The sequence below is a fragment of the Cydia splendana genome, chromosome 10, assembly GCF_910591565.1.
Source record: "Cydia splendana chromosome 10, ilCydSple1.2, whole genome shotgun sequence".
NCBI lineage: Eukaryota > Metazoa > Arthropoda > Insecta > Lepidoptera > Tortricidae > Cydia > Cydia splendana.
The window spans coordinates 5260014-5285031 of record NC_085969.1 but is presented as its reverse complement, the minus strand read 5'-3'; the positions used below and the strand labels follow the sequence as shown (position 1 = coordinate 5285031).

General features: G+C 33.8%; 1 protein-coding gene across 4 annotated transcripts in view; it reads left to right on the top strand.

Moving 5' to 3' along the window:
• Window positions 1-564: 564 nt before the first annotated feature.
• LOC134794201 (diuretic hormone class 2) overlaps window positions 565-25018 on the top strand; it is a 119273-nt gene continuing 94819 nt past the window's right edge. For all 4 annotated transcript variants that reach the window (XM_063765947.1, XM_063765944.1, XM_063765945.1 and 1 more), the window contains exon 1: window positions 565-599. The gene's annotated coding sequence lies outside the window, so the exon portion shown is untranslated. The remainder of the gene's footprint in view (window positions 600-25018) is intronic.

Below are 25018 nucleotides of genomic sequence, written 5' to 3'. Positions count from 1 at the left end.
ATAAGCTTGACCTAAATATCACCACCAGTAAGTTTTGACAATCGAAAATTAAAATGTATCGGCATGCCAAGTGCGAACGAAAAATCACGTGACAATTTCCATACATTATATTTTTAGTTTCGATTTGCGTTTTCTATTATCTATGTCAACGTATAGTTCTCTTCAAATGTAATAGTTGCTGAATTCGTTAATTTATTTAAATGAGTTAATTCCGTTATTAAGAATTAAACATTAATTAGGTACCATTAAAATAAGACTCAACATAACAACAGCATTAGGTCTACATCTATTTACTTACATATATTATATAGGTACACTAAGTTTTAATTGTGTTTAAAGCAATAACCATAAACACAAACTTTAACACACAAACTTTCTAATTAGCACCCAACATTTTAAAAACGCATTACCGCGTTGACCGCTAATAAACCAAAAACGATTATCGCATAATTTTGATTTCTCAAATTGAATTGCAAACGCGTTAGTGCGCCGCCCATCGCGGTGGGCGGCGCCGGCCTCTATATAAGGCTAGGGCGGCGGCAGCACAACACTTGTTGCCGTGTGTTCGCCGGTCGACGTCGGAGCTTCACTGCTGTCAGGTTAGTGACTTTTTTTTAAGTAACGGATTTTTTTTAAGTAACGGAAAAAAAGAGAATATGTTTTTTGTGTGAAGTGTTAGTTTTCAGGATTTTGCCGACGGTTTTAAACAGTTAAATTTGAAATGAGAAAAGTTATGCTGTTACTAACGATATAAGGTAATAAAAGTTATGAAGCCGATAAAATAATATAGATAACACGGAGATTGTTTTTATGTGAAGTGTAATTGTTTCAGGATTTTTTCGCTTAAAGAGTTAAATTTGATTTGAGAAAAGTTACACTATTACTAAAGCTACAATATTTAAAAGTTACAAAGCTGATAAAACATTTCGGTAGACGCATTTTTTTGGGTTATTTTTTAGGATTTTTTGACATATTTTAACATAAAAAAAGTTTCACTTCAGCTAATTCTGTAATAAAAATTATAAAAAACTGGTATTAAACGTGTATTACAATGCATCTAAAGTGTAACCAAAGTTTGAATCGTTCTACAGAATTTACCGACGTAAAAAGTTTTCTAACCGTCAGTGGCATGTTCCGTTAATTTCTTACAAAGCCAGGTTAAGAAGTAATTAACAAAGGGTTTCTGTTTAAATTATGAAGGTAATCTCTTTATACAAATGCTCATAATCAAAGGACCACGGCTTTTGTTTCGTCTGTAAACCCCTTAAAACTCGTTGACGCGAAAAAGTTTTCTGTTGCAAAGAAGATTTAAGTATACTCTTACTTCTATGATGTAAAACTCATTTATAATTTTTAACCATCCAATACTTTACAGAAGTTTGTAAATGAATGAAGTGTGACAACGGACATTAAATATTTATCTAAAACTTTTGTACGAAATAACTTAACAACTCGATTAAAATCTATGATGCTTGTAAAGATTTTATTATTAAAACAGGAAATACTTTTTATTTATTTCTGTGGTAATTATATAAATTCTGGTAAGTACCTACTTACTTTATATGGTTGCTAAGAGGAGAGATGAAAAGTCTTTTACTTATTTGTTCATGAGGGAGTTATCCCGTTGCTTTTATTCGAAAGTCTAGAATCAAAGTTACCTAGAGTCCGTCCAAGATAACATTGTAATGACTTGAATACAAAAATGTATAGGAGTGTAATTATAAAGGTCATAATTATTTTCATAGTTTGACATTAATTATGATATTACCACTCATTGTCATTGCAAATGCCATGCACAATTAGCTTGGCCTGACTCTACTACACTTAACACTAACTAAATGAAAAGCATAACACTTTAAACTCTTGCATTTTGTAAACATATTTAATTACACAAACGGGTCTACCGAGCCGACCGATCGAGTCTTTCCTTGAGTTCCCTGGTGCAACTCAGCTGAAACGTAGGAATTTAAGGTAAAAACAATGAAATTATATCGCGGTAGACCCGTTTGTGTAATTAAATATAAATGAAAGGTCTCTAAATAAAAAAACCTTAGATCGAAGTGATCGCCGTAACTTGGCGTAAAGTTCTCAAACTGTTCTCATTAAAGCGAGTGCTTAGCAACTTTATTACCGCAACTTAAACCTCTACGGCCATAAAACACTTAATCGCCACAATTATTTCTATAACCGGAAATAAATTACTGTGAGGATTGTGTAGAATTTCTTTATTTCATGCTACTTTTTATTATTATATGAAAAGCTGCAAAAAGTAAGACTATCACCGGGGTAAGACTGTCAGTTATATGGAACCCTCATACTGTTTGTCTTGCCCCAGGCAAAATAAACTATGTTAGTCTTACCCAGTACCGTCTTTACCATAAGGGCACACGGGGCCCGTGCCCAGGGCCTCCATCTTCAGGGGGCCCCGAAGGACAGACAGTAACAGTATATTTGATTACCCATAATAAATAGAAGATCATTAGTAGAAAAATGTTAGTTTAATTTGCTTTCTTTACTAAAAGGGCCCCAAATTCCTATGTGCCCAAGGGCCCCATTTTAGCTTAATACGACCCTGGACTAACCCCACCTTACCTTAGTTTAAATGCGAGAGTAACTGTCTGATAGACAGAGTTATTCTTGCATTTATAATATTAGTAGGTATGGGTATGGACTTTTCTAATGGCAAGTCAAGAGGCAACCTTGGTCCACTGTACCACTGTTAAGGGAAAATTATGCTATTAATTTGGACGGTACTACGATCGTAGTCTATACACAAATACAATACAAATCATCTTTATTGCACATCCTCAATAAAACATTTACAGAGAGACATACATAATACATCTATCTATTTGGCTTCCAATTTCAGAACCATGCAGTTGTTATTATGGGATCATTAATATATCAATGCTGAATGCACTTTTCCGCCATTCCTTAGAACTCACAGTTCGCCAAAAACTATATAGTGTAAATTCATAGACATCTATTTCATTTTCGACACGATTGAATAAAAAGGGTGAAAATTCAAAATGGCTAATACGCTATTTTCTCGCGTACCCACCACAATAGACCAGACAATAGTCCACCTACCCTACCAATGTATCTACACTATGGCCACTCATACTTTCTTTGCAAAGGAGTTGACCAGAATAGCAATACCCCTCACAAATAGCTTTTGGGCCTTCTAGGCTCTTCTAGCTCCATAACCTAGCTCAACTACACGTTTACCTAATATAATTTAAACAAGAACACATTTACTCATTTACCCATCAAACTATCCCCTGTTAGTTCAGTTAAAAACATCGAAATGCCAGGACGTGTCCCTAGCCAGCCGAATGTTTCAAGTCGAATGTAAGAACTTCGCTTCGCTTCGCTCGCTCGTTCGTTAACAAAATGTTCAAATTAGGTAATTGATTGATTGAAACAACAATTGCAAAAACGGGGATCAACTTTTGTCACACGATAGTTTAAATTCGATCAACTTCTTCTGTTGGCACGGGTTTTTCTATTAACTTGATCTTGATTATTCACTATTATTATTATATTTACTATTATAAGCTGTACAAACAATCCCGTCAATCTTTTTTAAGTACCTACTATTTATTTATTTATTTTAATCTTTATTGCACAATACATGAAGGTACAAATGGCGGACTTAATGCCTTAAGGCATTCTCTACCAGTCAACCAATGGGTCAAACCAGAAAGATTAAGTAGGTGCAGTGTCTTTAAAGTAAATGAATTTGAAACCAAAACTATACATATATGAATTTTAAGTATGTTGATAAACTTACACATATACTTAATACAAATAAACCTACACAGATACTATACATATTTATATACCTAGTGTGAATCATTAAGTTGACGAAGAAGAAAGTTTGTCAAGGAAATGCTTGCGCAGCATGCGCTTGAATGTGAATTTGGTCTGCGCTTGTCTGATAGAGAGTGGGAGACCGTTCCAAAGTCTGATAGCCTGGACAGTGAAAGAATTGGACATGAAACCCGTTCGATGTCGGGGGACAATGAGCTTAAGGCTACGGGAAGAGCGAAGATCTGTGCCTGGGCGTGGGGTAACAAATTTAAATTTCGAGCGGAGATAATCTGGGGCGGACTAGTACCTAGTGTGATTGAAAAATGTTCACTTTTTGTAGCCCAACTAGCCACGCATGACAATAGATTTAAATCATTCTACCCTTATTAATTAAAATAAGAAAATCCATTCATCCATTCAGAAAATAATGTGACACGTTACACATTACAATGTACGTTACAATGTTACATGTTACGTGTGTGTGTATTATACAAGGAACTAAAGCGAGGTTATATTCAATTATTACGAACTCAATTTAATTACGATCCTGCGTACTTGTTACGTCACTGGTTTTGTAAATATAATGTGATTTGATTTCGATATCGTACAATTAACTTTAACAATAATTTCCCGTAGGAAACAAATCTCCTCGTCCCGAAAATACGAGCCACATTTCCGCGTTGGGTAGCGATATGTAGGATACAGCGTATACGCTGCACCAGACAGGACCAAACCGGATACGGATACGGACCGCACCAAATAAAATATAATAATTATGTTACGTTAGACGTCTTTTTCGATCGATCTTGAGGTACAGAATATGTAGTGCATATTTGTTTTCCTTCGTATTTTCTCGGAAACATTCGTATTTGTCATGCTACTTCAGTCAACCTCAGTACTTTTTGTACCGAGACTGGCTGAAATAGACACGTTCGTAACTTCGTACGTTTCCGTGAAAATACGAAGGATAATAATTATCCACTACATCCATGTAATCCCTGTGATTCCAGCAACTAGTAGGGCTAAGATGGTCGGCTTTTTGTCATTTGTCACCATGCCTATCACGTTCTAATAAGTATGTAAGTGCGAAAGTAACGCATGACATGACAGGTGGTAATAAGGCGACCGTGATACACTGCCGTATTCGAACTTCAAGATATTCACAAGAGACGACACGTACTAGATCCATTCTAGATACGTTGTAGTTTAGATATCAACTAGTTCTCTTTTGCAGCGCAATTCGGGCAACCAATGTCACTTTTACGTTAGATAGAGTAAGATATCTATTAGATGTGAATTGGATCTCTAAGTCATATCCTGTGGAAATCGTTCAACAGTATCTCCAGAATCGCGCAAATGTCAAATTTGACAGGTTAGATCTTAAACATATCGTTATCATATCTTGGTGATGTCTCTAAAAGATGTCTAATAGATGTATGTTTCAAAATCCGAATCGGGCCCACAGTTGCTGATGTTTTTGACCGAAAATCTCAAGCGGAAAAAAAGCACGCGTGGAAATCTCAGGTTCTTTGCCCCTCTACATCAAAGCTGCTGCGAGGTGTGATAATTTACTCGACGGAATGTGTTTGTGCCAAGTTGTGACGATGTCGTTTGTTTATTTTAAATTAGGTACGTTTATTGTTGTATTGCCAAAGGAACCGGTTCTAATCTGGTGTGATTTAGCTATTTATTGCCTTATAAACGTTCATGATTTTTATGTCTTTTAACTACGGGACTTGTTTTTGGAAACATACGAGTATTTATAGAATTACAAAAATGGGTATCAACTTTTATTTGTGCGGGTTATTCAAAATTGTTTAAACGTAAAATAATTAATGAAAACTAATAAATATAATAATATTTTGAAATTATAAGACTGCGTTGATTCGACCTTTATTTTTCACAAGAATGACCTGATGCAAAAAATATTTTATGCCTTACCTACACTTTTATTACATTTTTCCATAATATCTTGGTTAAAAAATAAAAAATAAGTTTTTTTAAATGAATTCACGGAGTTGACATAATACACACGATGGTGTATTATGTCATAATACGTCAATGTGCAAAACGATCAATACCATTATACAACCACATTATATTTTAAATAGAGCAAGCAGTCAAGCACATCTAGGTCAAAATTAACAAGCGCTTTAACTTTGATATTCTAACAATGTGACAGAGACAAAGACACGTGGAATGTTCAAGACACATGTGTCATTAAAATTGCCTAGTAGCTTTGAAAAGGTGACGTTTTGTTAATTACTTTTTTAAACTTCGATTAAAATAAAATAACAATTGTGACGAATGTCCGCTTTTCGCCTTTAGTTACTTATAGAACTTGTCATTTGATCATAATACCTCTATGAAATAATTATGTTTTAATATAAATAATTCAATTTTCAATTAGTTCGTGTATACACGTAAATGAGCGTGAAGCAATATCATTTGTTCAATGATTATTTAAACTGGTAGCATTTTTATTATGGTTAGAGATTTGCGTAAAGTTTGATCGACAAGAAATTGAATTACATAAGGTAAACGTACTAGTGCTGTACATGCTAATGCTCAATAGATGACACCTTGCTGTCACCTCTATTGACAATGACTTAAGTTTTAAGATGACAGGTACTGGGACCGAGTGGAGCACCAGTACGTTTACCTTATTAGGTTAAGCTCACACTTTAAGAAAGTAGGTACTTACATTACTTACCTGCATTTATAATAACGAAACTTGACAGTATGTCGGTGATATTGATACTATTACATTACCTAGGTAATGCCTAGAGTATTACCTACTAATAATATGAGTGTTAATAAAATTATAATCAAGCAATAATTTTATCAGTTTTAACTTTCGCACGGCTGATGAATTCACTAAGTTTATTCTAGTCATCAAGCAAACAATTAGTGTTTATGAAACAAGTCTAATAATTTAATTTAATATTAAAAGAGACTATGAAATGTGCTGATGAGTAATTCACTGCTGAGAAAATACCTTCATTACAGTACAAATATAATTTAGGTCTGGCACCTTCTACGATTATGCTAATATTAACTCATTTATTCTTTAAATACGGCTACCCCTTTCTAACGAGCACATGGTATCTACATTAGTTTTATTTACCTAAGAACAAGTAGTAGGTATAAACAACAAACAATAAAAGGCCTTAAAATAAAAATTAAAAATAAACTTTAAATATAAAGTTTGCCCCAAATCGCCGTCTAGTATATGGACAGTTAACAGTGTCTGTGGCGATTGTACTGAAATAAAACAAAAGCAGAGAAGATGGAGGCGTTTTCTTAAATAGTTTATCCATAATAAGCCCCCAATTTAAGCAGTACCTGTTTGAATATGATTTTAATAAATTATCATCGATTACCTTTAATAAATTACAATAAAGACCTTTATAATCCCACCTATAATTCACCTTTAGAATCGATTTGAAACCTCAATTAATAATTCTAATAAAATTAGTATTCTTCTTCATTGGCGAAATTTTAATGAGCAAAAAGTGGCTTGAGAAGATCATAATATAAATGGGATTTCCTTGTACACTGTCAGGTAATCTTTAGAAGCCTCTGGAATAAAAACCTTTCAATGCAAAATAATGAAATGATACATTTGTACAACATATTTTTGACAACATGTATTTTGGTTATTAAATTATTCATAGAATATATTATGAACCATTTCGTGAAATGTTAAATTATTTGGGCATGTGTACCATTAACGGATGGTTAGCAATGTCACAAAACTGACGGTCAATGTCAAACCCCAGGGATTGTCAGGGATGTGACGGTTAGACGTTACTGAAACACGACCTTAAGTCGCGCTTTAAAGTTAAGTTTTAATGAAAATGCCATTTACCTTTTTAGTATGTGATCAAAAGTTCACCAGCAATTAGAAATAAACAATGAATAGGGTATTTGACTGTATTTAAAATAAAATATTTTACAACATGCATTAAATAAAGCACCAGAAGATTAATAGAGAAACGTAGACAGAAGTTGTTTTTAGACAAAATTCCTATTTTAAAACCCGTATAAAACTATAAAGAGTAGGTAATTTGATCGTGACGTCACATGCTAGTGTTTCATATAAATTCCATAGTAGCAAAATCGTTTTGACAGTTCGAGAAAAGAAACTGATTTGACTAGTAGTCAATAGGGGATATTACTGCAATGTTCTGCCGCCAGAGTGCAGCACTACCGACTCAGTAAATTTATAGACTAACATAGGCCTACCGGTAAACGCGAAAATCGAAATTTAGTTATCTGCCTCTTTATCGCTCGATTAGATAACGAAATTTCGATTTTCTTGTTTCGCGGTAGGCCATGTGATTGACGTGATGTGTGATGTGTCAATGTGGTTAGTTTACTGTATGTGCCACAAAGGTGCCACCTACGCAGAGCTTTGCCTAATATTCCCTATTTATTACCCTATTAAATTACGTCAATTTTATCGAGCCTACAATTGCATAGAAAATATGAATGTGTCCTTGTCCCTTAGTGCCTTTGAACTTGTAAATATGGTATGTCATACGAGGTACCCGTCGTATGCACAGGTATTTGGCAGATGTTTTCGCAACATTCCATAAGGTTTTGTGGCAAGGGGACAACTACATATTAAACATTTACCCCGTACGGTGGTTGACGAAAAATTTTTCACTTCTTTAAATAGTTTTTTTACCTGCCTGAGAAAAGAATAACTAAAATGTATCTAACATTTTTATTTTTAACGTCTGATTCTTATTTAGACTTTTGCGTTGTTGAGCGTCTAACTTATATTTTGCTAAAATATATTATAATGAACAAATGAAATATTTCTGCAAAATAGTTTTAAATCTAAGCAAATAGTTAAATTAAATTTTGCTTTGCTATTGTTTAACTTGTTAAATAGACCTTTCTATTCCACCGTTTAATATTTGAAGTAGAAGCTGCTAAATAGTGCTAAATACGTACTTAAGGAAAGTTTTGCAGTTTTCGTACATCTAACAAATATTTGCATATACTTTTTAACAGTTTACTAACTGTTAAAAACATTTTGTTCATTTGCAACACTATTTCATGCACTGAGTATTGTATACAGTGAATGAATAAAGTAACTATTTTATGACAAAGATATGATTACGAAATTTCATCTTTAATGTGCCCAGTTTTATTATTATTTTGTTTCATATTCGTTACCTATGAGATTGTACGTAAATTCAGTCGGCAAAGTTCCTGCCCACTCCTGCATACAAACGTCGGTGCAGTGATGCTCAGAGAATAACTTTGCCGGCTAAAAGAACGTGATTTTAACAAGATTACGTGAAACCTATTCTCACTACGTTTTCTTAAGATCTCGTTTTACATAATGTATTCATATAAGGCTACAAGTGCAAGTTCATGACAGCATAAAAGGGTATAACCTCGTATACATACGGTTGGTATACCGGCAATAGGTAACCTAGTAATACCCAATGAAGTTAATTTCAAGCGTCAATAAGCTACGCACCGGTGCACGTTTTCCATCAAGCCGATTTCTACCTTTAGCGCCACTTGCAGCAAGCTTGCAGCATCCCACTAATACGGGGTTAAACGGTTAAACCGTTAACCCAGTGTCAGTTTTACTGGTAACCATGGTAACTCCAGGTTTAACCGGTTAACCCCGGGTTAGTGGGATGGTGCAAGGGGCCCTTAATGGTTTAGGATATGCGCTGTTTGTCAGTAGGTATCTAAGTATCATAATTGTTTTGTATATACCTATACCTATTAATAAGTCACGTCACAAAATATTAGGACGGCTAGAAACTACATATATATTTGCTAATTTACATTGATCAGTGACTTTTGTAGTGTACCGTATAACTATTCGTTAGGTAGGTACCTGTGTTTTACCAACACTGCAACTACTGCAAAGTGTTAATGAATAAATAAACACAATAATTGTGCGCGCGTGCAGTCACATGAAGTTGACGTCCGTCACACGTGCGATTGTGACGTGCATTTGCACGTCACTAAATATTAATTATAGTTGGGAGTTGAAAGTGTGGGTTTTGAGCGGTTTTGATTAATTGGGTAGTTATTTGAACGGCAGTTGATTCTCGTGATTGTTGTTGAGTGTCTGCTTAATTTAGGTTTTTTATATATAAAGAAAAATAGAAAAATACTCAACGCCGAACAAAACTTAATTTGAGACCTTTGGACACCGATCCGATCGTTTTGACCAACTGAATTACTGGCGCTAACTCGACCCTTGGTGGAATAGTCAATAGTGGATCTTTCCGTCCCGTCCTTAATTTGTTTACAAAAACTCCTTAGGGAGACAACTGGGGAGAGTAATGCCGTTTATCGTACGAGCATTACATGTTAACGGCATCTAGGTCCCACGTATTTTTTTGTTCACTTATGAAATTGTGATTTCCGTATCTTTTTCTGTACCAAAGACTTTATTATAGCGAATAATTTCACGATTTCCTTCATAATGTGCCTTTTCCTTTTATTATTTTATCTCAAAATGGTGGAATTTATTAAAACCATAAACATAATTAACATCAAACTTATAATAAAAAGTAACGTAAAATTAAACTTTTCCTTTATTTATAAGCATTGTGGTATCGTTTGCAGACGTTTATGCTTAATACAATATTAATTTAATGCCAAAACTCACCACCTTAATTACACAGTCACATACCTAACAATTACCAAAATAGTTTTCAGATAACATAAGCCCCTTTTCTGGCTTCGGCGCAGTCGTATAAGCAGACAGACGCATTATCGCGTCCATCTTAAGATTCGCTAACCCCTATAACCAAAGCAGTTTCGGTTGTCTCGGCTCTGTGATATCTGATTCTCTCATAGATTTCGAGGGCCGAGAACCTTTGCTTGGCTGCCCGCCAGAAAACCCCGAACCCCGTCTTACTGGGAAAAGCGATGAAAGTGAATCAGTAATGTAATATGCAGTTTTGGCTAAGTGTATTTGATGGTAAATCTATAATTGTATCTTTAGTTTGTTGTCGATTTTATTGATTAAGTAAATAAATGGTACCAAAATAAGATTTGTATTCGGTATTCAAAGGTAACTTAGGACCTTCTTTCCTGGAAAATCACCATAATCTTGAAGATCGACCTTGTCTACCAATCCGTACTTTTCTGTATTTAAACTAATCAAAATATAAAAGTTAGTTCGAAATCAAGTTCAGAATATTATTCTTCGTACCTATAGGTTATGTGGACTAAGCCATGTAACATATAATTACAAAGTAAATGTATATATGAGAAACGAACCTTCTGATATTATAATTATTATTATTTTCCTTCCTGGGAAATTTCCAAAAATATTCTTATTACGTGGGCTGGTTAAATTCCATTGACATTCCATTTCTTTATAATAAAACAAAATTACGAAATTTATGTGGGTATATCAAAGTTACATACGTGTACCTACAATAAAAGTAGTTTCTGCCCGCGACTTCATCTGTAGGTACTAAATGTCATCTAATTCAGTATAGCGCTAGCGGTTATATGCTTAGTTATTTTTTTTTATTAGCCCGTTATATTGTCCCACTGCTGGGCAAAGGTCTCTTCCCCTTGATTTCCACCCCCGTTGCTGTGCTTTTTCCGGCCAGTTACTGATGAAGGCGTCTAAGTCATCCCGCCATCTCCATCTGGGCCTGCCACGTCCGCGCTTGTTTTGCGGCATCCACTTGGTGGCTGTACTAGCCCACCTATCCGGATGCATGCGGCAGAGGTGACCCGCCCAGTCCCACTTCAGTCTGGCGGTCTTCTCCCCCACGTCAGCTATGCGTGTTTTGCGTGTTTTTATTTAAAAATAATTGGCTAAAAAAATATATATTTGATAGTAGGTATTATTATAATACTATCAAATATAATTTTCGCTCCCAACATGTAGGTCGAATTTGGCCCCCGCTCCCAAATGTGCGATTCTGCTAAAACAGAAAAACGTACAAAAACAAAATATGCTACGTCATTAAATATATATATATTTGTTTTAAAAATTTAAAAACAAACCATTATTTAGCTTAAACATATTTTACTGAGATCAGTTTTTCGTTTCGGGAAAAGGTGTATCGAGTAACTGATTGAGTCAAACAGAGTCAGTCCCATGGGTCAGGAAATACAGTGGCTTTGATCTCGCTTTGTGCGTCTACTTTAAAATATAATTTTTGTATGGCATTGCAGTTACAGATTGACAATGCAGGCACCTATAATAAATGTATAATGATAAAAAAAGTAATATTTTAGTACCAAGTTATCATATCTATAGTATAATTTTTTGCCGGACTATATTTTGGAGTATTAAAAATATATTCCTTCTTCACTTATTTATATTAATGAAGTTGTTTGGTGTATAATGCGGAAAAAGAAGAGACAAAAATGATAGAATTACTTTTTTTGGGGCCGTCCTATCTAAATTGAATTTCCTCTTAAACCTATCACCCATGTAACAAACAATTTTTTTATTAGGTAAGTACATGTTTTAATTTTTAACAAGCAGAACGTCTGCGAACAATGCTATTTATACCCATACCCATATGGTGGAAATATTTGCTGGCTATGGATGAGGTCTTTGGCAGCTCAGATGGCAGAGCGCTGGAGTATCGATCCAGAAGCCGTGAGTTCAAATCTCACCCATATCAGTAATTTTTTCACTTTTAAAGGACCCCGCAGCAAACATAGGGAAAAAGTGGTTTCAGTTAAATCTCACGAAATTTTAGTATGATGGTAATTTGGCTCTCCTGATTATTTTTTTGTATGGGCACAACTCTCTCAGAAGTATACTTTCAGAAATAATCAATGTAATTGTTTTATACAAAATATGTGTTTGTTAACCATTTTTACGTAATTCCTCCTCATGACAGTTGGTGGCTGCAACTTATAACGTCAGTAACTGTCAGTGCGTGTCATAACAATATGTGACGTCCCACGGTCAAAGGTACCTTATGGCGGGTATGGAGTTATGCATACCCCAGTAATCTACAATAAATAAGCTATCGATAACACAAAAGATCAACCTTCTAGGTTGCGTAGTTACAGAGATATGATTTTTTGAAAATAATGTTGTGAAATGAGCAACTTTACGATAGAGAAGTTTTAAGTTTAGCCGCCTAAAAAACTATGTTCCTGAAGTAAGTTACATAGTTGACTACAAATAATAATGCCTTATATATCTGAGATTAAAAAAATATTGCGACTTGTTCTGTAATGCAAATAGAAACTTTTGATATCGACTGATTTATGTGTATACTAACCAATCTCTTGAAAATAAAGTTTTATTTCATTTTCACGATTGATTGCAATGAGCTCTCAAGATTTAAATTTTATCTATTAGAAAACGACACTGACAGACAGTTTAAGCAAAAAACAATACCGATTTAGAGGTGAAAATGTATTTTCTGACTTTTTCATATAAAATCACAAAATTTAATATTTTTACTTTTAATGTGACACACAATCAATTTTTCTGAGCACATATGAAAGAAATTCTGTCATTCAAATGAAATAAATCCTAAAACCCCAACTAAATACTATATTTAACCCCTTATGCCACTTTAAACTTACATAACAATAACAGTATTTGCTCCATACATTTACGAAAAGGTACCTTATGGAAATAAATCTAATAATACATCACTACAAAATATCAATCATATTATAGTTTATCTTTTATGAATAGAAAATATTAATTTACATTAAACTGCCCCCAATTTAATTAGTTCTTCGTCATAATAATCTTAAAAAAGACCAATAATTTGTATGTAATGAAAAGGTACCTTGTGGTCAAGTTACATGATGAGGCATGATGATGATGGAACAGTTAGGATAAACTAATAATATTTTGGGGTTAAGATGGTATAAATCGTCTATTTCTTATCAATAATATATTTCGGTTGCTATTGAAGATAAGCGGCATTGAGGTTCAATGACCTCAGATATTCCATAAGGTAATGCGTCGGGTATTGGCATTTTTCAGCAAACCAATGGCTGATTTACTGCATGCGACCAAACCAAATGAAGATTATTCTAGTTAAGAAAGACTTGACGAGAGTAACTTTGGTATAATAGCAGTCTACTTGGATTTGTGATGTCGGTGATGTCGGTCTATGTACGGTTATAATATTTGCGAGGCGCCCCAACCAGAACTGAAATTATCAAATTAGTTTTGCAGAATGCTAATACAGTTCTCTACCAAACTTCTTTTCCCGTATTGACTAGTTTTTTTGGGAATTTTCAATCTTTTTTCCATAAGGTACCTTTTCTACTAAACTCTGAGATGACATTACTAGGCTTATAACTAACTTATAACAAAAATAAAAACAGGTAAACAAACGTTACGCATTAAGGTTTCAGATCACACAATAAAAAAAAATTGAACATTTTTTCACCTCTTTACAAAACATTTAATATCTCCGAAACTAGAAACCCTCATAAGGTACCTTTTCCCGTGGAACGTCACATATATCGATTTTAGAAAACATGTCGCGTATACAGAAAACTATATACTTGATTATTTCTGAAAGTATACTTTTGAGAGAGTTGTGCCCATACAAAAAAATAATCAGGAGAGCCAAATTAACATCATACTAAAATTTCGTGAGATTTAACTGAAACCACTTTTTCCCTATGTTTGCTGCGGGGTCCTTTATTCCAAGCTTTTATTACATGGTTGTAACAGTATCATTACACATGTTCAATTGCGTCTAAAGCATACCAGATTACTTTTCCCGTTTCCCTATAAGCTTCTTGAGCCGTTTTATTGAATTATATAGGTAATTATTTTTGTGGAATATACTTTCTTGAAAATATTTTTGTAATTTCGCACGTTGAAAAAATACATCACATTTTTTTTGTTAAATATGATTATCTCAAAGCGAGTTTTAGAGGCTTTGCCGCGACACGTTGTCAATTATCGTTGATTTTCTTTTTAAAGTAACTAATAGACATTTATGAAGATTTCACGTATTGGCTTCTTAAATTCTAAAATAAAATAATTTAGTAACGAAATATCCATATTCTTAGTGTGAAATCCACTAATAGTGTTTAAATGACAGACGTTTTCTTAAACACTTTTCTTTAAAGTCAAATTAAATAAACACATGTTTAGATTGTCAAAGCTCATTCAAATCAAATATATAATATATGCAAAAGTAAGACGAATTATTACTATACTGAGTCAGATATTTGGCAATCTATTTGATTCCTTTGATGCCTCATTACATCGTAAATTTTGCATCATTTTTCTAAAACTGCTATGACAAATCCTACAAGTCGAAGAAACTGTTCAAAGCACCTACTTCTAACGTGCTTTACTAAGTCAACTTTTTCTTTAAACACAAAAACCGAGTGCGTGTCGGAGTCGCCCACCGAGGGTTCCGTACTTTTTAGTATTTGTTGTTACAGCGGCAACAGAAATACATCATCTGTGAAAATTTCAACTGTGTGACAGATGGACAGACGGACAGTAGAGTCTTAGTAATAGGGTCCCGTTTTTACCCTTTGGGTACGGAACCCAAAAAGCGAAGTACCTAACCCTTTACCTTGGGATACATTTGGAAACATTGTAGTTTTATAGGTCACGTTCCTAGTGAATGTGTGCAGGTTTAACAACGTCCTTCCTTTTTAAATTGCAGTTGAAAGAAAGAACGAAAGGTTTAAAGACTTTTCAAATGCATTTCAAATACTGGAGGTGTTATTACTGTAAATAAACGCATAAAAATAAATTTCCAAGAGTTATATAAATAAATATGATTTGTTATCAAAGATATCAAAGACATGACATAAAATCATTTAAGGTTTCTGTATACGAAACAATTTTTGTCTCTGACATCTTTTATTTATATCTTACTTTTGATATTTACCAATATAGTCATTTATATTACCTAGCCATTGTATAAAGGGGCCCACTGATTAACAGTCCGCCGGACGGTATCGGCCTGTCAGTTAGAACAAAATTTTGACAGTTCCGAACAACTGACAGGCCGATACCGTCCGGCGGACTGTTAATCAGTGGGCCCCTTAACGCCAAATAAGTTTGAACGCTTTAAGAAAGAGCTCTTGATATTTATCACTCTTTCTTTTGCTCAGTTTCACCTAGACATTCCTATTATTAAATAAGGTGCCACATAAATATGATATATTTCCAATCTTTTTATTGCATTAGCATCCTCGAGCTTTCATACCTTTTTAGCAATAAGAAGTACCAAATGTGGCACCTTTTTCGTACTGCTAACAACTTGCCGCCGCAGGGACTCCAATATTACGTATTCGGGCGGTTGATTTGCCGGCTTCCTCGATAACAGGACCTCGGGATTACTATAGGGATTTCGTTTCTCCGATCTGTCATCAATACGCTAAATATTATTTACTGCATGTTTTTATAGAAAACTTTTTGCATATATTTCAAATGTTTCCATGGGGCTTAAAGTTCTGATAAATGGAGTGTAGATGTTATTTTTATTTTATACTTTGTTATTTTTTACATTATTTTTAAAACTTTAAACTGTTTGTTTTAGTTTGCCACAGTTTTGGAACTAAAATAGAGTTCCCAGTTACAATGGTCCTGGCTGACCTTACTACATACATAGATATACCATTGCACTAAATTTTCATTGGTGGTTCAAATGCAATGTGTCCAAAGATGTGTAATAAATTGATAAGTAATTAAGTACCAAGTAATGACTGCAAAAAAACGATAGTGTGTCATAAAAAGTATGACAAGGAAAGTTTTGACTCAAACTTTTTGTTTCAAGAAAATGAAAACCTTTTTTTAACTTTCAGTTACTCGTATTAATTTTCAAACAAAGCTCATCTCTCATAGTTCATGAACAATAGTTTTCATCTGAACTAATTTCACGTGTCGCCAACCTTTCCGCCAGGTATTGTTCACCGTAATATCAAGTCTCTCTAGGGAGCCAACTAATATTTGTTCTCGTCGTAATTTCCTTTTAAATAAACGCTCATTTCGGGACGAGATCGTTTCTAGTACTCATTATTGTAGAACTAGTGACATAGAATATTGCGCCGCCACTGATTACCGTAAAATGGGGTGAGTAGGGATTACGAGGGCAGTTGGGTTATGAATGGGGTGAGACGGATGACAGAGGGGTGGGTTGGTTTTACAAGCTACTAAATTATATATTCTAATAACAAATCAAGCTATTATAATGTTCATAATCCCAAAGTGTCGATCCAACAATTTTCAAAACTCAGTAGGAAATCCCTCGTCACCCCAACTACGGGGTGAGCTGGGATATCCTACTATTTCGTGTTTATCTCTAAAGTTATGAAATGAAACAACAAATTATCATTGACAAACTAAAATTCATACATCCGGAACACTTTTTTTGTATATAAAACAATGTGCCACATATAAAATAAACTTTTGTCCAGGTTTGAACTTCGATTTCGTCCCTACTCACAAATGTAACGTAACGGACATACATAATGATTTTACGGTATCTGATGTTATATTATTTTTAGAATGAAGTGATCAAAGACCTACGTTTATATTTTTTTAATATTCCCATAAATACAGGCACATCGTATATTCAATTTGAGAGTAATTAACATGCTTCCTGATATTTTTATAAACGGGGTGAACATCCTAGTTCTAAAGAGATGGGATGACCAACAGATTTTGCGATATCTTTATGACGGAATGACATTCATTGCTAGTCATCAATTAATGTCAGAATAATAACTGAGTTACTGGAAATGAGAACTAGCGTTTGGCATGGTTGCTGAATAGATTATGGTTATGAGATTGACTGCAATGGTAATGATACTTGGATAAGAAAAGTATATTTTGTAAGGGAATATTGATTTGACGTCCTACATTCCATAGGTCACTCGTGTGAGGTCAAAACCTAAGTAGAGCTACTTTGTTATAAAGGAAAAGTATAAACTTGTGCTGACTACTTTACAGTTTCGTGACAACCAGAGTATGTGTTGCGTGTTTCGTCGTAAGTGTAAAACGTCACGACAAATTGAAGAAAGCTAACGCGAAACGTTATACAATAATAAACGTCACGCGTAGTAATAAATTAAAAGAAATGTATAAATTATATCCTGAGGACATATGTATTATAGAGATTACGTCACTTTATTTCGCATTCCAGATTTAACGCTTGTGATTTTACAGAATTTATTGTTAGAAAAATTTAACTGGTTTATTTATTTATTTACTCTTAGATTAACCTTAGTTTCTTAGAACTTGCAGCTTTGCCAGCAATAGGTAATTGAAAAGGTGTTTAAATATTTTAAGAGACAAACAAATACTACTTTTCCTGTTCATGATTGACCAATAAATAATAAACCAACCAATTGATTGACCAATTTTTATTTTTATTTTTAAGCGCTATATTTCAATTAAGCATTGCTAACCGTACTCAAAACGTCAATAGACGTCCCCTAATGCATCAAATAGAAAAATAGTAGCTGCTCAACCCCGAAGGTCATTCCTACGAATTTGATCCCGTGAGAAAACAAAAGAAAGTATCAAAGATTCCAGAGGGGCCGTCGTGGAACGAAGTACATAAATAGTGTGTTATAGCGCCCTGTGTGCGCATAAAGCGCGGTTTACACCTAGTTTTAATGTTAATTACACACATTCCTGTTTAGGGAGGTGTGAATGGGTTTTTTTGGTTGGATGGCATTTTTGTCACTGTCCGTTTCATACGTAGTTGCTTTTTGGATGAGTTAGGAAATATTTGTTTGTTTTACCTGCTTTAGAATATTGTTTGTGCCCTTATTAAAAAAAACGTTGATTACACATTTACACATTTCAGGTGTAAAGACAGAATGAATTTTAATTGCAAAAACAATAATACACAAGTGCCAGTGGATATGTAATATTTTAGTCGAAATAAAACCGACTGGAAACAAATTTTGAAACATTTATCAAATTATATCGTAATTTTGAACAGTACCTAAATGAATGAAAAAGCATTTTAATTTCGCAATACGCGGCGAAGCTGATTGAAAAAGTATAAATTAATTCGTATAAATCATTTAATTATGAATTACTTGGTTATAGGGTTATTAAATTGTGAAATAGATTCAAATAATATAAACGGACCTCTGATTAATTATTACGACTTAAGTAGGTACATAATATTGTGTGAAACACTTGATGTTGACGAGTATGGTAATGAAACTAATTATTGCATAATCTACTTCATCATTTTTTAATGTGGTCGTAAAGAGTCGTAGAATATATAGGGCTCCTAGTGAGTAGGTATTATATTCTTTGGTATAGGGTCCCTTACATTCCACGACTTTTCTCTTTCCACGCAGACTATATCTTCTTTTGAATAGGTACAATACTTTGAGCTATGCAGACAAAAAAAGAGCATATTTTGATATAAATAATCCATTTTTCCAAATAATTAAATCCCTTATATTAATTAAAAAAAAACAACGTCATACAAACTTCGCACTACATCCATTATATTTCTGATAATTTAAAATTTTGATTCTACAAAATTTATTAAACTGTACCAATACCTATGTACCTATACTTTAGCCACCCTGTATAGTAACTTGAGACGGCTCATAGTGCATTTCAGTCGCACTTATTGGTCAAATTCGTATCACGTCAAAAACAAATCAACTGGTATTTTAAAATTGTGAGTAGGCCTCATAGTCTAGGACACAAAAATTTAATAACCCCTACGTCTAAGGCATTCAGGTTAAAACTGCTATTTTTATTTGTAGTTTTATAACCTTTTGTGACAATGTTTTTTTAACATGAAACAACGCGCAAATTTTCTCGTTACATTTTTGCGGATCCTTTGAGCTTAAAAAGCGTTTCCTTTTATTATAATCGAGTATCTCCTAAATGTACCGACACTTGGTGAAAACCAAGTTACGTGTAGACATAATGACATATTCTTGTAAATATGGCAGCATACTTTAGAAAAAAAAGTTGGCGTATGTAGGAAATAATCATATAGAGATAAAAAAGACTTTAGAAAACAATAATTTTACATTAAAACATTTTTAAATACAGTAAAAAAATCGCTTCGGATATTGGGATACTGGTACTTATCCCGGAGGCACGAGTTTGAATCTCGCCCGATGTGATGAATTTTTAAATATTTTTTGCGGTTTTTACTTTATTTGCGGTTCCTTTAGCGAACTATAATGTACAGATGTAGTGCATAATTATTTTCTATCGTATTTTCACGGATAACAAACGTGTCTTGCTATTTCAGCCAGTCTCGGTACTACAAAAAGTACTGAGGCTGACTGAAGCAGCGTGACAAATACGAACGTTTCCGAGAAAATACGATGGAAAACAATTACGCACTACGTACTACTACTGTAAGTACGTAGTAATAATCACGTTATTATAAGAAACAAGGATAGTAAACAGCTGATTATAAAGTACCAAGGCGAACTATAAAGTAATAAATAAAATAAATTTAAAAATAATGACGCCTTTGATAGGAACTGGTGGGAGACGGGTCAAAACCGGGATACGTGGAAAGGGAGGAGGGAGGCCTTTGCCCAGCAGTGGGACACTCTAGGCTCGTATAAATAAATAAATAAATAAAAAAATTCCGCTAAACATAGGTAGGTACTTATTAAAAACCCTTTAGGTCATGTTACCCGTAACAGGATATCTGGGTAAGTATGGGGCTCTCAGTTCACAATTAGACAGGATTACCGCCCACTTATTGACATCTTAATGCGTCACTAATCTCGTGGCCCCATGACGCAAAGTTTGGGGATATTTCCTGCTACAAATTTACAACAATGAAAGTTTGAATGAAAGGGGAAAGATCACATAATTTTTATTCAAAAGATTTTTTGCTTAATGAATGTAATGAAATTGTCGGAAATTTGATCTGACCAAAAATGTTTTAATATAAGGGAATATTCCACTTTTTATTATACTTATAGATTCTTTTATTTTAAAATCGAATATGTCTTTTTTTTGGATGAATAAATATTACAGTCAAATTTATAATACCAAACTTTCCAATGATTGGCATATTTCTGAAATCTTTAGCTGGTTCTAAAAGTCCTTAAAAACTATATAACGTTCCAAAATAACTTTTTCATGAGTAAAACACAGTAAGTTTTAATCGGTTCTACCAAAAACAAACACACAAAGTGAATCGAATTCCTGATTCTTTACGTGAAACTTATATTGTAATTATAATTTTACTCCAATGGCGTCAACGGCCTGACGTAGGGTTACCAAAAACCAATTTGATTTGACAATAATCTCAAGGTGTCTCATTGAAGTTTTTCACATGCTTTATCATGCCAGAAATAATGAAAAATTTGACTTACTTAACTGACAAAAGAATGATTTAAAAAATTACTAAACTTATCAATAAAACTAAAACTCTTACTTAATAAAAGTAATATAACTTCGGCTTCGACTTTGTACAGTCAAGTGTAAAAAATGGGTGCACAAATCATCTCGAAAATATGTCCCATAGCTCTTATGTCAGCGAATTAAAAATTATGGGACATATTTTTGAGTAAGTTGTCTACACCCATATTTTTACACTTGACTGTAACTTGATATGTGTGACAGTGAACGATTGACGATTACTTATCAGGCCTTGGCCAAACAATATATTATTGTCACGTGATTGATGGGAACGATCGAAGTTGAGTGAATTGTTTGCTATAATAAATGTCAAGTTTCTGACAGCTAATACCAATAGTTGACAGCTTTTTTGTCACTCAAGAGGAGTAAGAATAAAATGGCTTCTATTGGGAACTTGTTAAACAATGGGACATAAATAATAATAAAAGCTTAAGATAATCGTTTTCTGTCACAACTGTTGCAGCATACCCGATAATATATTATATTGACTATCAAAAATAATGTCTCAAATTTTACTGCACTGAGATTAGTTTTTATTATGTCACGCATATCGAAATGACAAAAAGTCTTTACGTAATGAAACTGAGGAAATAAGGCAATTTTCTCTCTAAAGATCAGTGAAATAAATTTTCTTTTACCAAAAATTCGTAATTAGTTGATAGTAATGTATTTTTATATGCAACTATTTATTGTCCCCACTAGTTTGTATGTTTTATTAACTCGTTCATTAAAAATCAATACCAAAAACTCGTCACATAATGATGTCATATTCAAGAGTAACAAAAATTTACAACTATAATATTTTCTTTTGACTTAAACATAGGCCTAATCGTTTAAGAATGGATTTTTAAACTGAAAAATCAAACGCAAGAAAATACAACAAAATGATTTTATTTTAATATTTTTTTAAATATCTTAACAAGCCTTGAGTTCGCAACCTTCAGCAATATGTCGTGTCATTCATGTATGTTGAGTATCTTCATCGAGGTTCATTATTAACCGCGTTACTGTTTACAAAATTTTAATTAAATCAAACACAAGAAGGTAAACGTTCTAAGTATTACGAGTAAGTGCTTTCAACACCTCAAGACCACGAACACAGTTTTTGGTCTTTAAGAAGTTTATTAAATCACCTCTAAAGCCTAAGCAATTGTGTAAGTTGGTTTGGGTTAGTTGGATTGGATTGATTGTTGTGTAAGTTGTGTTGTTGGGAATGTAGACTTGATAAACACCTGAAATTACTAACTTTGATGGTACCTATTTATTTTGACGTATTCGCCCAAATATTCGTTTTACAAATCTCTTATAACCTCGTACGATTTAAAATCATTTTTTTTACTTAAATTTTTATAATTTTTTTGTCATTTATGTTTTCGAAAAAACAGTGATGTGTATAAGTGCCATGAAATATTTTTCTTTTGACACAATTTCGCGGTATAAAGGGTTATATTGTAACGAAGATGAAAAGAACAACTCGGTTTGTTTACGAAGAGAAATTATACAATAATATTGTGATATCTAACGCCGACCTTTTAACACAAAAATTGTTTTTCTAACTGACTTTTTCATTTAAGTATAAAAATTTCTTTGAGAGTTTTTTTAACGGGGTTGTGCATAATATAAAATGAAGTAACCTAAATAGTTTTAAATTGTTTATGTCTATCTGAGTTAACCGTACTGACAATGAATTTATTTTACATGAAACATTGTAGCTTTTTTTAAGATTTAATCTTTAGTTTTATTTTTTCCCTAGAATTAAGAACATTGATCAAATGACCACAATTTTGAACATTATGGCAGAAAGGAGACCACTTACTCAAATATATCACAGGAAGCTTCTTTAAAAAGCCCATGACTTTAAATATTACTTTCCGAATTACGCAGCGCTGTGAGAAGCGGTGAACCGCAAACTTAATTCTGTGCGAAATGTGATAACGACAGGGGTCCTTAAATCCTTGTTCCCCAAGATTAAAGGGTACATTAACTTTTACTTTTACATACGGTCTGACGTCATACTTGTGTAAAATTTTTTGGTTGAGAATTTGATCGCTTTGCCAATGTGCAATGGTCACTAAATAACTTTTTCTTTTACCGACGTTTTATTACTAGACTAGACACTAATAGATCACAAATTTCTGTTAAGCGTCCCATTGTTTATTCTTGGTTGATTTTATTTTTTATAACAGTATTTACTACTACAAATTTGAGTAATGTATGAAATGCGTGAATAAATAATAGGTATGAAATGAATAACAGCAGTAAAACAGAAAAAAGAACATACCCCGAAACTTATAAATAAAATATCCCTGCCAATATTTTAATCATTCGCCAGCGGTGCAGTCGAGTGAGCCGGCAGATTGCTCCATTCCACTAATTAGATGACTTGGCGGCGCTCTACCTGGCGGATTTTAACTGCGTTAGGCCCGTCGCGGCGTAATGTCGGGGGAAATGAAAAATAGCCGCCAAGTTTATTTCATTATACGTCATGTTGGTAACTTGGTATTGAAGTGCGTATGATGAAACGGTTTCGAGGAAAATTAAAATACATTTCATGAGATGGACAGCTTAAAAATACAACCTAATTTTGTTCCTTGTTCGCTAAAGCCTGCTTAAATTAATGGATAACTGAGGGTTGCGACCACATGAGATCGTTATTTTGTGCACCAAGGCTCTCCAAGGCTCTATAGCTTTTGTCAAAATGCGTACACGTTTGTATAGCTTAGAATAATAGAACGCCTCTCACTTATTAGGGTGTAGGCGGAGGTTACCAAATTAATAATATTATTATATTGGTTGTATAATATTATTGTGGGAACAGAAACTTGATGTCAAACTATAGGCCTATATCTGTCTTACCAGCTTTATCAAAAAATTTAGAAAAACTAATTAACACCCGGCTTATAAACTATATAAATAAGTTTAATATCTTATCCTCGAATCAATTTGGTTTTAGAAAAGGTTGCTCTACCGAGGATGCAATTATATCTCTGTCTTCGAAAATAGTAGAAATAGTTGATAAGAATAAAAAGTGCCTCACTGCATTTCTAGACTTAAAAAAGGCCTTCGACACTGTATCTGTACCCACTCTTATAAATACTCTGGAAAGCATTGGCATCAGAGGAACTCCTCTATTTTTGTTAAGAGATTACCTTCGAAATCGCAGGCAAAGAGTCAAAATAGAGAAACATGTAAGTGATGAATGTGATGTAACATATGGAGTTCCCCAGGGGAGCGTATTAGGTCCTACGCTCTTTCTAATATACATGAACCAACTTTGCAATCTGCCTATCGAGCAAGGGTCCATCATTGCTTACGCTGATGACACAGCGGTTGTGTTTTATGGCGATACCTGGGATGATGTGCGTAGGTATGCGGAACTTGGACTAGCCAAAATTGCCCGCTGGTTTCAAGCAAACCTTCTCACCCTAAACACGGTTAAATCAAACTACATATGTTTCTCAAAATATAACAGGACACAACCAGATCATATGTATACAATCAAGATTCACAATTGTAACGATTTAAATCGAACGAACTGCTCTTGTTCAACTATCACTAAAGTTGACTATGTTAAATACCTCGGCATTATGATAGATCAGCGACTAACATGGCATATGCACACAGAGCTGATCATGTCACGTACTCGCAAACTCATATGGACATTTAAAACACATTGCCGCCAAAAAACTCCTCAACCAAATTTACATTTCTTTAGCACAATCGGTTCTTACATATTGCATTTCAGTCTGGGGTGGAGCCACTAAAACCAAATTCCTTCAATTAGAAAGAGCTCAACGAGCTTTACTCAAAGTCATGTATTGTAGTTAGGGAGGCGAGGTAGCTAAATGGCGT